Genomic DNA, 12127 nt, shown 5'->3' on the forward strand with positions numbered 1-12127 from the left:
AGTTTTCAATCATTTTTATTCGTGACTAATGATATGCACGAATAATAGAAGTTTCAACAGCACACGTGCCACTAGAAGTATGGTTAGATACTTCAACAGTATGACACGTGTATTTAGGGCGTAAGTTTGCCGTCTAGTGCCATCATCGACAGTAAAGTTCTATGCCAAATAATTTCTACAGCAAACCAATCCGAACAACTTTATAACAAGCAATGCTGTAGGAATGCTACAAGTTGATGCATTTTCGCGTGCCTCCGAAGTGGAAGCGTATCGCGAGTGAAGTGACGGCACTAGAAGCGAATCCACCTGTTCCATCTTAATCTCAAAAGGGGGAGAAAGAAAGATTCTTTGCAACGTAGCTTTCAGACAGTGTCGAAAAATTCCATCACTATTGTAGTTGGTATTATTAGATACCTAAGAAACGCCTTCGTACCTTCGTTTACACTAGAGATTTTCGAGACACAATATTTCTATGAGCAGATCCCCCTCCCAAAGAAAATCCTTGATTCGGCTCTGGATGGCGCCACTGGATACAGAGTGCTCCAAATTTTAGGATTAAAGTTACGCATGTGATAGAGGAGCATGGACAGAGTAGTTTGACACAAGCCGGATACGAATATTTCGGACGTAAGAGATTTTGAATTAACTGTGCATTTGTGGCACGTGTTTGTTAAGCGTTTACGTTTCGCGAAAAGCAACTGTCTCCCGCTTTGGCATTGACGACGCTACCTTGCTAAGTATTACGCATTCGTCTATGTTGTGGCCTCGGCTGAGTTTACCAATCTTCACAGTTCACGGCTTGTTGTTGTATACGCTGCATTACTCCTTGCTGGAACTTGCAGACACACATTCAATGTGTGGTCCAGCACGGTGTAATGACAGATAGTTCATGCAAATGTGCAGAGAAAGATTTCGCAAAAGTGTCACTCCAACTGGGAAATGTACTGCTCTCGATATAAAGATACGATAAACTGCGTCGTTCATAGCGCAAAACCATCCAAGATCGTCGACAAAAATTGTTCACGCAGTAGAGTTTGAAGACCTGCTGGTATAGCGTAACACGCAGTGTGCTAGCTTTTGAGACAGGAAGGTGAGCCAAATCCGGATCCTATCCTTTAGACCGATTAACGATCTTTGCTGGTGGACTGCCCAGTCTACGTGTGGTTTTGAGGCGGTTTCCCACGCTCGTTTAGGCAAATGATTGGCTGGTCTCCAACTTGAGTCTCAGAAAATACGATACACAAACAGTTAAATACGACCACATATATGAGAAAATTTTCACAAGGAGAGAAGCTCAAGTAATGAATTAAAATTTGTGCTAGGGCCGGGACTTGAACTCAGGTATCCTAATCACCAGGCAGATATGTTATTCACTACGCCACCCTGACATTTTGGCTAACGCACTTGCAAGGACTTCCCTAATCCAAATGCTCTCTCTAGCACAAACTTCAACTCGCACTTCACCAAATCTTGATTTTCTCCTTCTTAAATCGTTGGTATTGCCGAGGCTCTCCGATCTTGGAATAGCACATCCGCTGCCTGCCACTTGGCATGTATACCTGAACTAATGTTGTCGGTGTTGATTTTCTGTCGATTCTGGTGAGAACAAACCTATCACTGAACTGTTCACAGTAACTCAGTCTCCGCCCTACCTTCCTACTCCCATTATACCATTTTCTGCTGCTGTTGATATACCCTGTACTCATCGATCATAAATCCTTGTCTTCTTTCAATTACACTTCACTGACCCCCACTATATTTAATTGAGCCTTAGCATTACCCTTTTCAGGTTTTCTAGCTTCCCTACCACATTCAGACTTCTGGCATCCCATGCCCCGGCTCCTACAACGTTATCCTTAGTTATTCAGTCTTTTTCTCAGGGTCACCTCCCCATTCGCAGTCCCCCTTCCGGAGGTCCAAATGGGGGTCTATTCCGGAATCTTATGCCAAAGAAGACATCACCATGACACTTTTTCAACAACAGGCCACATGTCCTGTGGATACACATTATGTGCCTTTAATGGAGTGGTTTCCATTGCCTTCAGCATCCTCATGCAGTTGATCATTGCTGAATTTTCCGCCTTTAGGGGCAGTTTCCCACCCCAAGGTCAGGAGATTGCCCTGAGCCTCTGTCCGCTCCTCTACCTTTGACAAGGTCGTTGTACAATGGTGAGCACAGAATGAGGCTGCAGAGAGTAGCTGGACTGCTTAGCCGACGAGTAACTCACAATAGTGCTGCAGTGCTAGTGGTGAAACGTCCCCTTAGAAAAAAATTAAAAAGCACAGTGCTCGAAAACCTCTTACGTTATTTGATTTTCAAACAGCTGAGCAAAACTGAATGTACTCAGACATTTCTCTCTTTATTTATTCTGATCATCACTAAACTGACACACAATATTTTTAGCGCATCGTAATCTGACTTTCAATAATCCTACAAAAGAGAACCAAGTTTTAGAGCATCTACTGTGTCCTTTTAAGTCTCCCTGAGTTTTTGCAAGTAGTGTAACCGAATCGGTAGTAGTGCAATTGAGTTAGTTTTAGCTTGCAAGGTGTCGTGATTTTCATGAACAATAGTCTGCAGTTCTTTTATAGCTGCTTCGTGAATCTGTAATGAATTTTCATCGCGCGAAAAAATGGGTTGAAAATGCTCACAAATTTGTGTTTTTACGTCATTACAGACTTTTTGACATTTCGATTCGATTTTAAGTAACTCAGAGTTAAACGTTCACGTGTTTGTTCAAGCTTGGTGTCTAACTTTTGAAGCTGTTGCTGTATTTGTCTCTGATTTTGTTCCATTTGTTTTTTATTTTGTTTCATTTGTTGCATTAATTGCAATAATAACGTATTAGTGTCTAGAACATGTTCCTCTACGCTTTTCGGAAGTGCATTTGCACCGGCAACATTCGTATTTTGAAAAGCAGAAAATGTGTCTTGACTTAATTGAAAAAAAAGGTGAGGACGCAAAACCTGATCTACGCTATTTGCAAGATTGTGTCCTGTCATTTCGGGGTCCTGGGGCGAGCTATTGCCGACCGATCGATCGACAATACTACCCTGTTCACCAGCTGTTTCACTGTCTACACGGTTATTTATTGCCTGGTCCATTTCCCTATGCACATTTACCAAATTACTATGTTGAACATTAGTTACTTCATTACGCAGTGGTGCTAACACACTACTCTCGTCTTCACTGTCATTTCTCAGTTTACTTTGGAGCCTAGTATTACGTTTTTCACACACCATAATTGTCACAATATTTCGCACAATAACACATAGTTTGAAGAGTAAAATAAGAAAACACATTAACATAGCACTGAAAAAAATATATGATTAATTGCAAGTACAGCTGTGAAATATTTGGTGCAAATCTACATGCATGCCACAACTGTTTTACAGTACAACAAAGAAAAACTACAACTACAAAGGAGATTCTCTCTACAATAATGCACTAGCAATAAAAAATAACTACACTAATTACACAAACTACAAGAAAAAATCAGAAGATTCCAGTGAGGTATCCTGGCAGGGTCGCCATATGAAACATCCCCTTAGGAAAAATTAAAAGTCACAGTGCTGGAAAACCTCTTACATTATATGATTTTCAAACAGCTGATCAAAATTGAATGTACTCATATATTTCTCTATTTACTTATTCTGATCATCACTAAATTGACATACAATATTTTTAGCGCAACACAGTCTGACTTCAATAATCCCTACAAAAGAATGGCCCTGACTAACAATAACCTATAGCTTTCATGAATCACTTACCTCATAAAAATCTTCTTTACTCAAACTACTCCAATACAGCGAGTGCCAGTACTGCCAGCTAAATAAAAGATTCTAACTACTGAAGGCACTAACTACCGATGGGCATAGTTAGCAAATGAAAGATTTTGATAGAGAACAAACAATGTATTTACCTTAACAATGTTCAAATGGTTCAAATGGCTCTGAGCACTATGGGACTTATTTTCTGAGGTCGTCAGTCCCCTAGAACTTAGAACTACTTAAACCTAACTAACCTAAGAACAGCATACACATCCATGCCCGAGGCAGGATTCGAACCTGCGACCGTAGTGGTCGCGCGGTTCCAGACTGTAGCGCCTAGAACCACTCGGCCACCCCAGCCGGCAATAATGTTCAAAGGTCATCAATATATATACAGGGTGGTCAGAAAATGTGTTAAATGCTTGTAGGGATGTTACAGGGCAGGTTGTACTGAGACATAAATGTTAAGAAAGAAATTCGATACATTGCTGCGTTTCCGAGTTATTTAGCATAGAATTTAGCCAATCGGGGCGTCGCGCGCTCGCATTCAAGCGGCCTGCCAGGGGCGGTGTTGCCCAACGAGCACTTTGTCTCGTTTGCTGAAATTTGAACTTACGCGCGCGACGATCTGATTAGCTAACTTCAATGCTAAATAACTCGGAAACGGCGCAATGTATCGAATTTTTTTTGTAAGATTCATATCTCAGTACAACCTGCCCTGCAACTTCCCTACAAGCGTTTCAGACATTTTCTATATCAATTCATGACCTACATCTTTACAAATTTCCTTATTCTGGCGGACACACGTCCAGATCGTCCGCTTATAGTAACCTCTCGAAACTCTGGCATCTCTCTCTCTCTCCACAAACACCACTGCTGGCAGCTCACCTCCAACTGCACAACGCTACGCGCTTTTCACATCCAACTGCCAAAACTACAATAGCGAATATTCCAACATGGCCAACCAGCCACAGACTGCACACAGCACAGTTAGTGATTTTCATACAGAACGCTACCTGGCGTTACCAACATAAAAACCTAAACAGCCTACTTACAGTGGTTTTGATACAAACCAGAGCAACCGCAACAGTAAAAAAAACATACACTGCATTATATCTACAACAACAGTTTCCGAAGTTGACATTTCGTCACAAAGCAACAAAAGAAGTTTCGCAGAATGAGAGAGAAGTGCCAGATGAAATACTAGCGTTTCTGGAAGGTGAATCAGTGCAACGTGTGGTGGTTATACACTCCACTGTGCGGAAAATACATAAGGAGTACAATGTTGATGATACGTGCTTATTAAGTGAAACTGATATTGATACACGTGTCGAAACTTATAGTTCATCATCCTTGTCGGACACGGAGCCACAAATCCCGTCTCCAGCAGTAGAGGAAAATCGTCCAAGGAGCGGGTACTATACATAATTACGTACATGGAAGATAATCTGCAGCATAGTAAAAATACAATTTTAAAAAGATTTCGAATAAGTCCGCAGCAATGTGTCCGTTTAGTGCATTATAAGTATTACGGATGTTCAAAGGAGGACAAGGCGCACTTGCTAAAAAACTGGTGTTGGTGTATTTCATGGACGCTCAAAAAATTCACAGGATGTGCATGATAGCGACCTATTACGTTATGTACATCAAATTGCTCGCGACATAGATTATGTTGCTGTCAAGTGAAGTAGTGGATAAATGCTTAACTTCAAACAGTGCTACAGAACTGGAACACGTAAGACAACGAAATTTCAAACAAAGCGTCTACTTGACGATCCACAGCAAACTGCAGAATAACCACGAAAGTTGTGGATGAGATAAACGAGCTAATCCCATCGTTCAGCAAGGAAATCCTGGAAATTAGAGTTGTATCAAGATCAACTAACGTCAGTGCCTCAACGCATCCGCATTCAGTTATGCCGACTGTTAATCTGGATGGTAAATTGGCTGGAAAGTTATTTATTGTGTTGCGAGAAGTTGTAGGTGCTCTGTCCTCTACTATTCTTTGTCTTGTGCGTGATCTGTCAAGGGCAGTGGGGAATATTTACGTGACAGCAAGCGAGAGTGGGAAAATGGGCGTAATAGAATTACAGTTATGGTATGAGCACTGCTTTTGTCCAATAGCTGCTCAAAATAACTTTCTTCTGCTTGATCCCTGGTCTGCGTACGAAAATCAAACTCCTTTAGAGCAACCCATCCCTCATGAAAAGTGTGTGACGCTGCATTTCTTACCACTTGGAATCACTGGACAAATTCAACCTCTCGATGTTTGCTTTTTCCGTGCCTACAAAACGTATTACTGCACTGTCTGCAGGTACGCCTTAAAGGATAGCCAGTTCCACGAGAAGCTCCTCGATAGAATGTTTCCATTCGGTTGCTTGTCACCACATTCCATCAGTTCTCATCATCCCGTACACCAATATGATTCTATATGCATTCTTTAATAGTGACCAAGTTAAACGCCCTGCACGATTTGTAACTGCCAAAGAGTTCGCCTTGGATCTGGACGGTGTGAACCTTCGTAATCACTGCGGCTCACCATTATCATTCGGTGTTCATAGTGCAAGTTAATGCTTTGTTTTGAACTTTTCTGGAATGTCGACGCTGCCCATTTTGTGAAGTGTAATACATACTACCCATAGAAGTTTGATCTCTGCACCTCCCGGACACTAATTTCCTGGCGCTCTCCTAGCGCACATGGTGAGTAATTAACAGCTAATATTTTCCTATCATAATCGTTGACACAGCTCTTTCAAATGAGCCTTACTAGAGATTAAACTTGTTATCTCGCACTCAAGGTGTTCCTTCTTAGACAAATTTCTAGTTGATTCGATCAACTGCAGCTAGCTCTAAATGTAGAAAAATACAAATTAATGTAGATGAGTAGGAAAAACAAACCCATTGTGCTCGAATACAGCATGAGTAGTGTGTTGTTTGACATATTCACGTTTGTTAAGTATCTAGGTGTAACGTTGGAAAGCGATAAGAAATGGAACGAGCATGGGAGGAGTGTAGTAGGAGAGACGAATCGCCGACTTCGGTTTATTGGAAGAATTTTAGGGACGTGTGGTTCAAAAGGAGACCATATACAGGACACTACTGCGACCCATTCTTGAGTACTGCCCGAGTGTTGGCGATCCGCATCAGGAAGGATACATGAAAGACATCGTAGCACTCCAGAGACAAGTTGCTACACTACTGGCCATTAAAATTGCTACACCAAGAAGAAATGCAGATGATAAACGGTTATTCATTGGACAAATATATTATACTAGAACTGACATGTGATTACATTTTCACGCAGTTTGGGTGAATAGATCCTGACAAATCAGTACCCAGAACAACCACCTCTGGCCGTAATAACGACATCGATACGCCTGGGCATTGAGTCAAACAGAGCTTGGATGGCGTGTACAGGTACACCTGCCCATGCAGCTTCAATACAATACCACAGTTAATCAAGAGTAGTGACTGGCGTATTGTGACGAGCCAGTTGCTCGGCCACCATTGACCAGACGTTTTCAATTGGTGAGAGATCTGGAGAATGTGCTGGCCAGGGCAGCAGCCGAACATTTTCTATATGCAGAAAGGCCCGTACAGGACCTTCAACATGCGGTCGTGCATTATCCTGCTGAAATGTGGGGTTTCGCAGGGATCAAATGAAGGGTAGAGCAACGGGTCGTAACACATCTGAAATGTAGCGCCGACTGTTCAAAGCTCCGTCAATGCGAACAAGAGGTGACCGAGACGTGTAACCAATGGCACCTTATACTATCACGCCGGGTGATACGCCAGTATGGCGATGACGAATACACGCTTCCAATTTGCGTTTACCGCGATGTCGCCAAACACGGATGTGATCATCATGATGCTGTAAACAGAACCTGGATTCACCCGAAAAAATGACATTTCGCCATTCCTGCACGCAGGTTCATCGTTGAGTACACCATTGCAGGCGCTCCTGTCTGTGATGCAGCGTCAAGAGTAACCGCAGCCATGGTCTTCGAGCTGATAGTCCACCCTGCTGTGAACGTCGTCGAACTGTTCGTGCAGATGGTTGTTGTCTTACAAACGCCCCCATCTGTTGACTCAGGGATCGAGACGTGGCTGCACGATCCGTTACAGCCATGCGGATAAGGTGCATGTCATCTCGACTGCTAGTGATACGAGGCCGTTGGGTTCCAGCACGTCGTTCCGTATTACCCTCCTGAACCCACCGATTCCACATTCTGCTAACAGTCATTTGATCTCGACCAACGCTAGCAGCAATGTCGCGATACGATAAACCGCAATCGCGATAGGCTACAATCCGACCTCTATCAAAGTCGGAAACGCGACAGTACGCATTTCTCCTCCTTACACGAGGCATCACAACAACGTTTCACCAGGCAACGCCCGTCAACTGCTGTTTGTGTATGAGAAATCGGTTGGTAACTTTCCTCATGTCAACACGTTGTAGGTGTCGCCACCGGCGCCAACCTTGTGTGAATGCTCTGAAATGCTAATCATTTGCATATCCGACAGGCAATGCTCAGCGATTGCCGACTTACTGGGCTGTTGCAGTCTAGTGTGCCGTTGATGTTCTCGGCATCGGTCCTCAATGGTACGAATGGTCTGATCTATGTATACACTCCCGCATTGCAAAGGTATCTGATAAACCCCTGATTTACGTAGACCAAGGTTGTCCTTGACACTACCAAGAAGGCTCTTGGTTTTGCTTGGAGGACGGAAGATGGTTTACACTTGGTGTTTACGTAAAATGCGTCCAATTTTTCCGGATAAGGCCCCACAAAACGGAATAATAGCCAAGGCCGCCGCCTCCTGATATTCATCCTCAGTTTCCGCCGGTGCTGCAGGTGTGGGATGAGAGCCTTCCGAATTTGTCCATCCATGTAATCGTTCCTCCGAAACACGGTCTTCAGATGGTCCAATTCTTGTTGGAGACTGTCCCTGTCGCAGATGGTGTGAGCTCTGTGTACAAGAGTTTTGAGCACGCCATTCTTCTGTGCCGGGTGTTGACAGCTATCCGCATGTAGGTGCAAATCGGTGCGCGTCCTCTTCCTATACACGCTGTGGCCCAAAGTGCCGTCAGCTCGTCTTCTAATCAAAACATCGAGGAACGGGAGCATCCCATCCGTTTCGATCTCCATGGTGAACTTAATATTCTCGTGTCTGGAGTTGAGATGTGTGAAGAAGTCTGCCAGTTTATCTCTCCCATGTGCCGAGATAACGAAGGTATCATCCGCATATCTAAAGAAACAGATGGGTTTTAGATGGGCTGATTCAAGAGCTTCCTCCTCGAAATGTTCCATGTACATATTTGTGACAACGGGTGAGAGTGGACTCCCCATGGCTACTCCTTCTGTCTGCTCGTAGTATTCACTGTCAAATAAGAGTAAGTCGGCAATCGCTGAGCATTGCCTGTCGGAACTCCACAGCATGGATTATGACCAAACCAAAGTCCTGACACAGACTTCCAAATACTGGGACTGTGTCATCAAAGATGCCATAGAGATTAGAGTAAGGGAGCCACAACTAAATCGTGACAGCGCTTACATCCTTAGCAAGGCGTGGGAACCCGCGATCACCCAGATTAAGAAGAAGCAAAAGGATATTTCCCAGAGTGTACCGACTTCGGGGGAGGAGGGAAGAATAACGAGAGCTGTGCCGGCAGACCCTCCTGAACAAGAAGACCTAGGATGCAGCGCCCAGACGGCGGGAGAACGGACGCTGTACCTGGACCGCGCGCGGGGCGCGGACCGTACCGACTCATAGGAAGCTCCTGAGGGAGGAGAGGAAGGGGGATTGTCCCATATATACCTGGCGCCGGCCCACCGCCTGTCAGTACATCAGTGCACCTGATGATGGCAACGTTGTCGATTGCCGAAATATTGTGTCCTATACACACTCACACCAGGCTGTTCACCCGAGATTTATTTCGTCATAAAATACGCCTGGAGAAATTGGAGAATCACATACAGGGGCAGTGTTTACAGTCCTGTCAGCAGCCTATATAATTAACCATCGCCTTCTGCTTAGGAAGACTTACAGCATCCCAGAAGACTATATTTTTCACCAGAACCATCAGGAATCTCCTCCAGAACCGAAGTTTCTTCGTAGAGTTCCAAGGACAAAGGAGTAGCTTGAGCAGACAGAAACATGGGTTGCCCCCCCCCCCCCCCCCCCTGGAAGCGTGCTGGCACCAACTCCATTCAGTATCTATCGAAATGAACAGCCCCTAACGGAAAAAAACCTCAAAGTTTCATTTACGCAGATGATCACGATACCACAGCTCAGGGAAAAGACTTTGAAAGCATCGAGACAAAGCTGTCAACAGCCCTAGACTTAGTGTCCATCTACTACAAGACGAACCAGCTGTAGCCAAATCTATCTATGACGAAGACAGCCCACACATTAACTGAGAAGAAACTCTGCCGTAACTCTGCACAGCCCCTAAATTTCTTTGGGCCGAGCACTGACATACAAGAAACATTGCATAAATTCCAAGCAGAAACAGGGTGCAAGAAACAATGCGATACGGAAATTCACAGAAATAATTTGGGAGTCTCAGCTAGAGACAGTAAAAACAGCCGCGTTAGCCTTGTGCAATTCCCCGGCAGAATATTCCTGCCCAGAGTGGTATCGGTCTTGCCATTCTAGAACTGTAGATGTATATTTAATGAAACATGCCGCATCCTCATAACCTGTCTCCGTTCCACACCTGTGGAGAAGTTGCACTGCCTTGGCGGAACAGCACCTCCAGACATACGAAGGTCTTGGGCAGTCAGGAAAGAAAGAATCGAAGCCGCAATATCCGCGGCCCTCCCCCTGTTCGGACATAAGCCAACACAACCAAGACTCAAGTCAAGAAGGAACAACCGAGGCGCTTGCAGAGCCACCTAAGCAAGCAAGACCTCACGAGTGGCGCACCAGGAGCCAGCACATCGAAGACTGGATGGTACCAGACGAGAGAACACTCCCTGCCACGCAGAAGACGGGTCACTTGAAAGACACTCAACGAACTTCGAAGCACAAGGTGCATATCAACCGACGTAGATGGTGCTACACAGTGGAATAAACGCTGAGCGAGTGTGGAGCTGAACAAACTATAGACCGCCTGTTGCAGTGCACTCATTGCCCAGCTACATGCACTGCCAAAGATCTGGCCAAAGCTTCAGCCAACGCATTGTCTGTGGCCAAATATTGATCCGTTTAATACACATGTAATAGGTACTTCTGTCTTTTTAATTACCATTATACACTGAGGTGACAAGAGTCATGGGATACCTCCTAACATCGTGTTGGACCTCCTTTTCCCCGTCGTAGTGCAGCACTGCGACGTGGACTCACGAGTAGTTGGACGTCCCCTGAAAAAATATTGAGCTACGCTGCCTCTACAGCCACATATAATTCCGAAAGTGTTACAGATAAAAGATTTTGTACACGAACTGGCCTCTCGATTAAGTCACATAAATATTCGATGGGATTCATGTTGGGCGATCTGGGTTGCCAAATCATTCACCCGAATTGTCCAGAGTGTCTTGAAACCGATCGCGTACAATTGTGGCCTGGTGACATGACACGTTGTCACCCATAAAGATTGCAACGTTGTTTGGGAGCAAATGTTTTCTAAGTAGCCGAAGATATCCATTTTCAGTCAATTAGCGATTCAGTTGGACCAGATGACCCAGTCGACATGTAAACGCAACCAACACTAGCATGGCGCCATTATGCCTTGTTGACGACTTGGATCCATGGCTTCGTCGGGTCTGTGCCACTCTTAGACCCTACCATCAACTCTTAATAACTGAAATCGGAACTCATCTGACCAGTCCACGGTTTTCAAGTCGTCTATGATCGAACCGATATGGTAGTGAACCGAGGAGAGGCACTGTCGTGCTGTTAATAAAAACACTCGCGTCGTTCGTCTGCTGCCATAGACCATTAACGCTATATTTCGCCGCACTGGCCTAATGGATACGTTCGTCGTACGTCCCACATTGATTTCTACGGATATTTCACGAAGTGTTGTTTGTCTGTTACCACTTACAACTCTACACGAACGCCGCCGCTCTTGATCGTTCGACGGTTCAAACCCGCGTCCGACCATCCTGATTTAGGTTTTCCGTGATTTCCCTAAATCGCTACAGGCAAATGTCAGGATGATTCCATTGAAAGCGCACGGCCGACTTCCTTCCCCATCCTTTCCTAATCCGATGCGACCGATGACCTCACTGTTTGGTCCCCTCACCCAAATCAACCAAGCAATCTCTTGGTCGAATAAGCGAAGGCCGTCGGCGTGTGAGTTGTCCGTGGTGAGAGGTAACGCCTGAAATTTGGTATTGTCGGAACACTT

Source organism: Schistocerca piceifrons, chromosome 4, assembly GCF_021461385.2.
Source record: "Schistocerca piceifrons isolate TAMUIC-IGC-003096 chromosome 4, iqSchPice1.1, whole genome shotgun sequence".
Taxonomy (NCBI): domain Eukaryota; kingdom Metazoa; phylum Arthropoda; class Insecta; order Orthoptera; family Acrididae; genus Schistocerca; species Schistocerca piceifrons.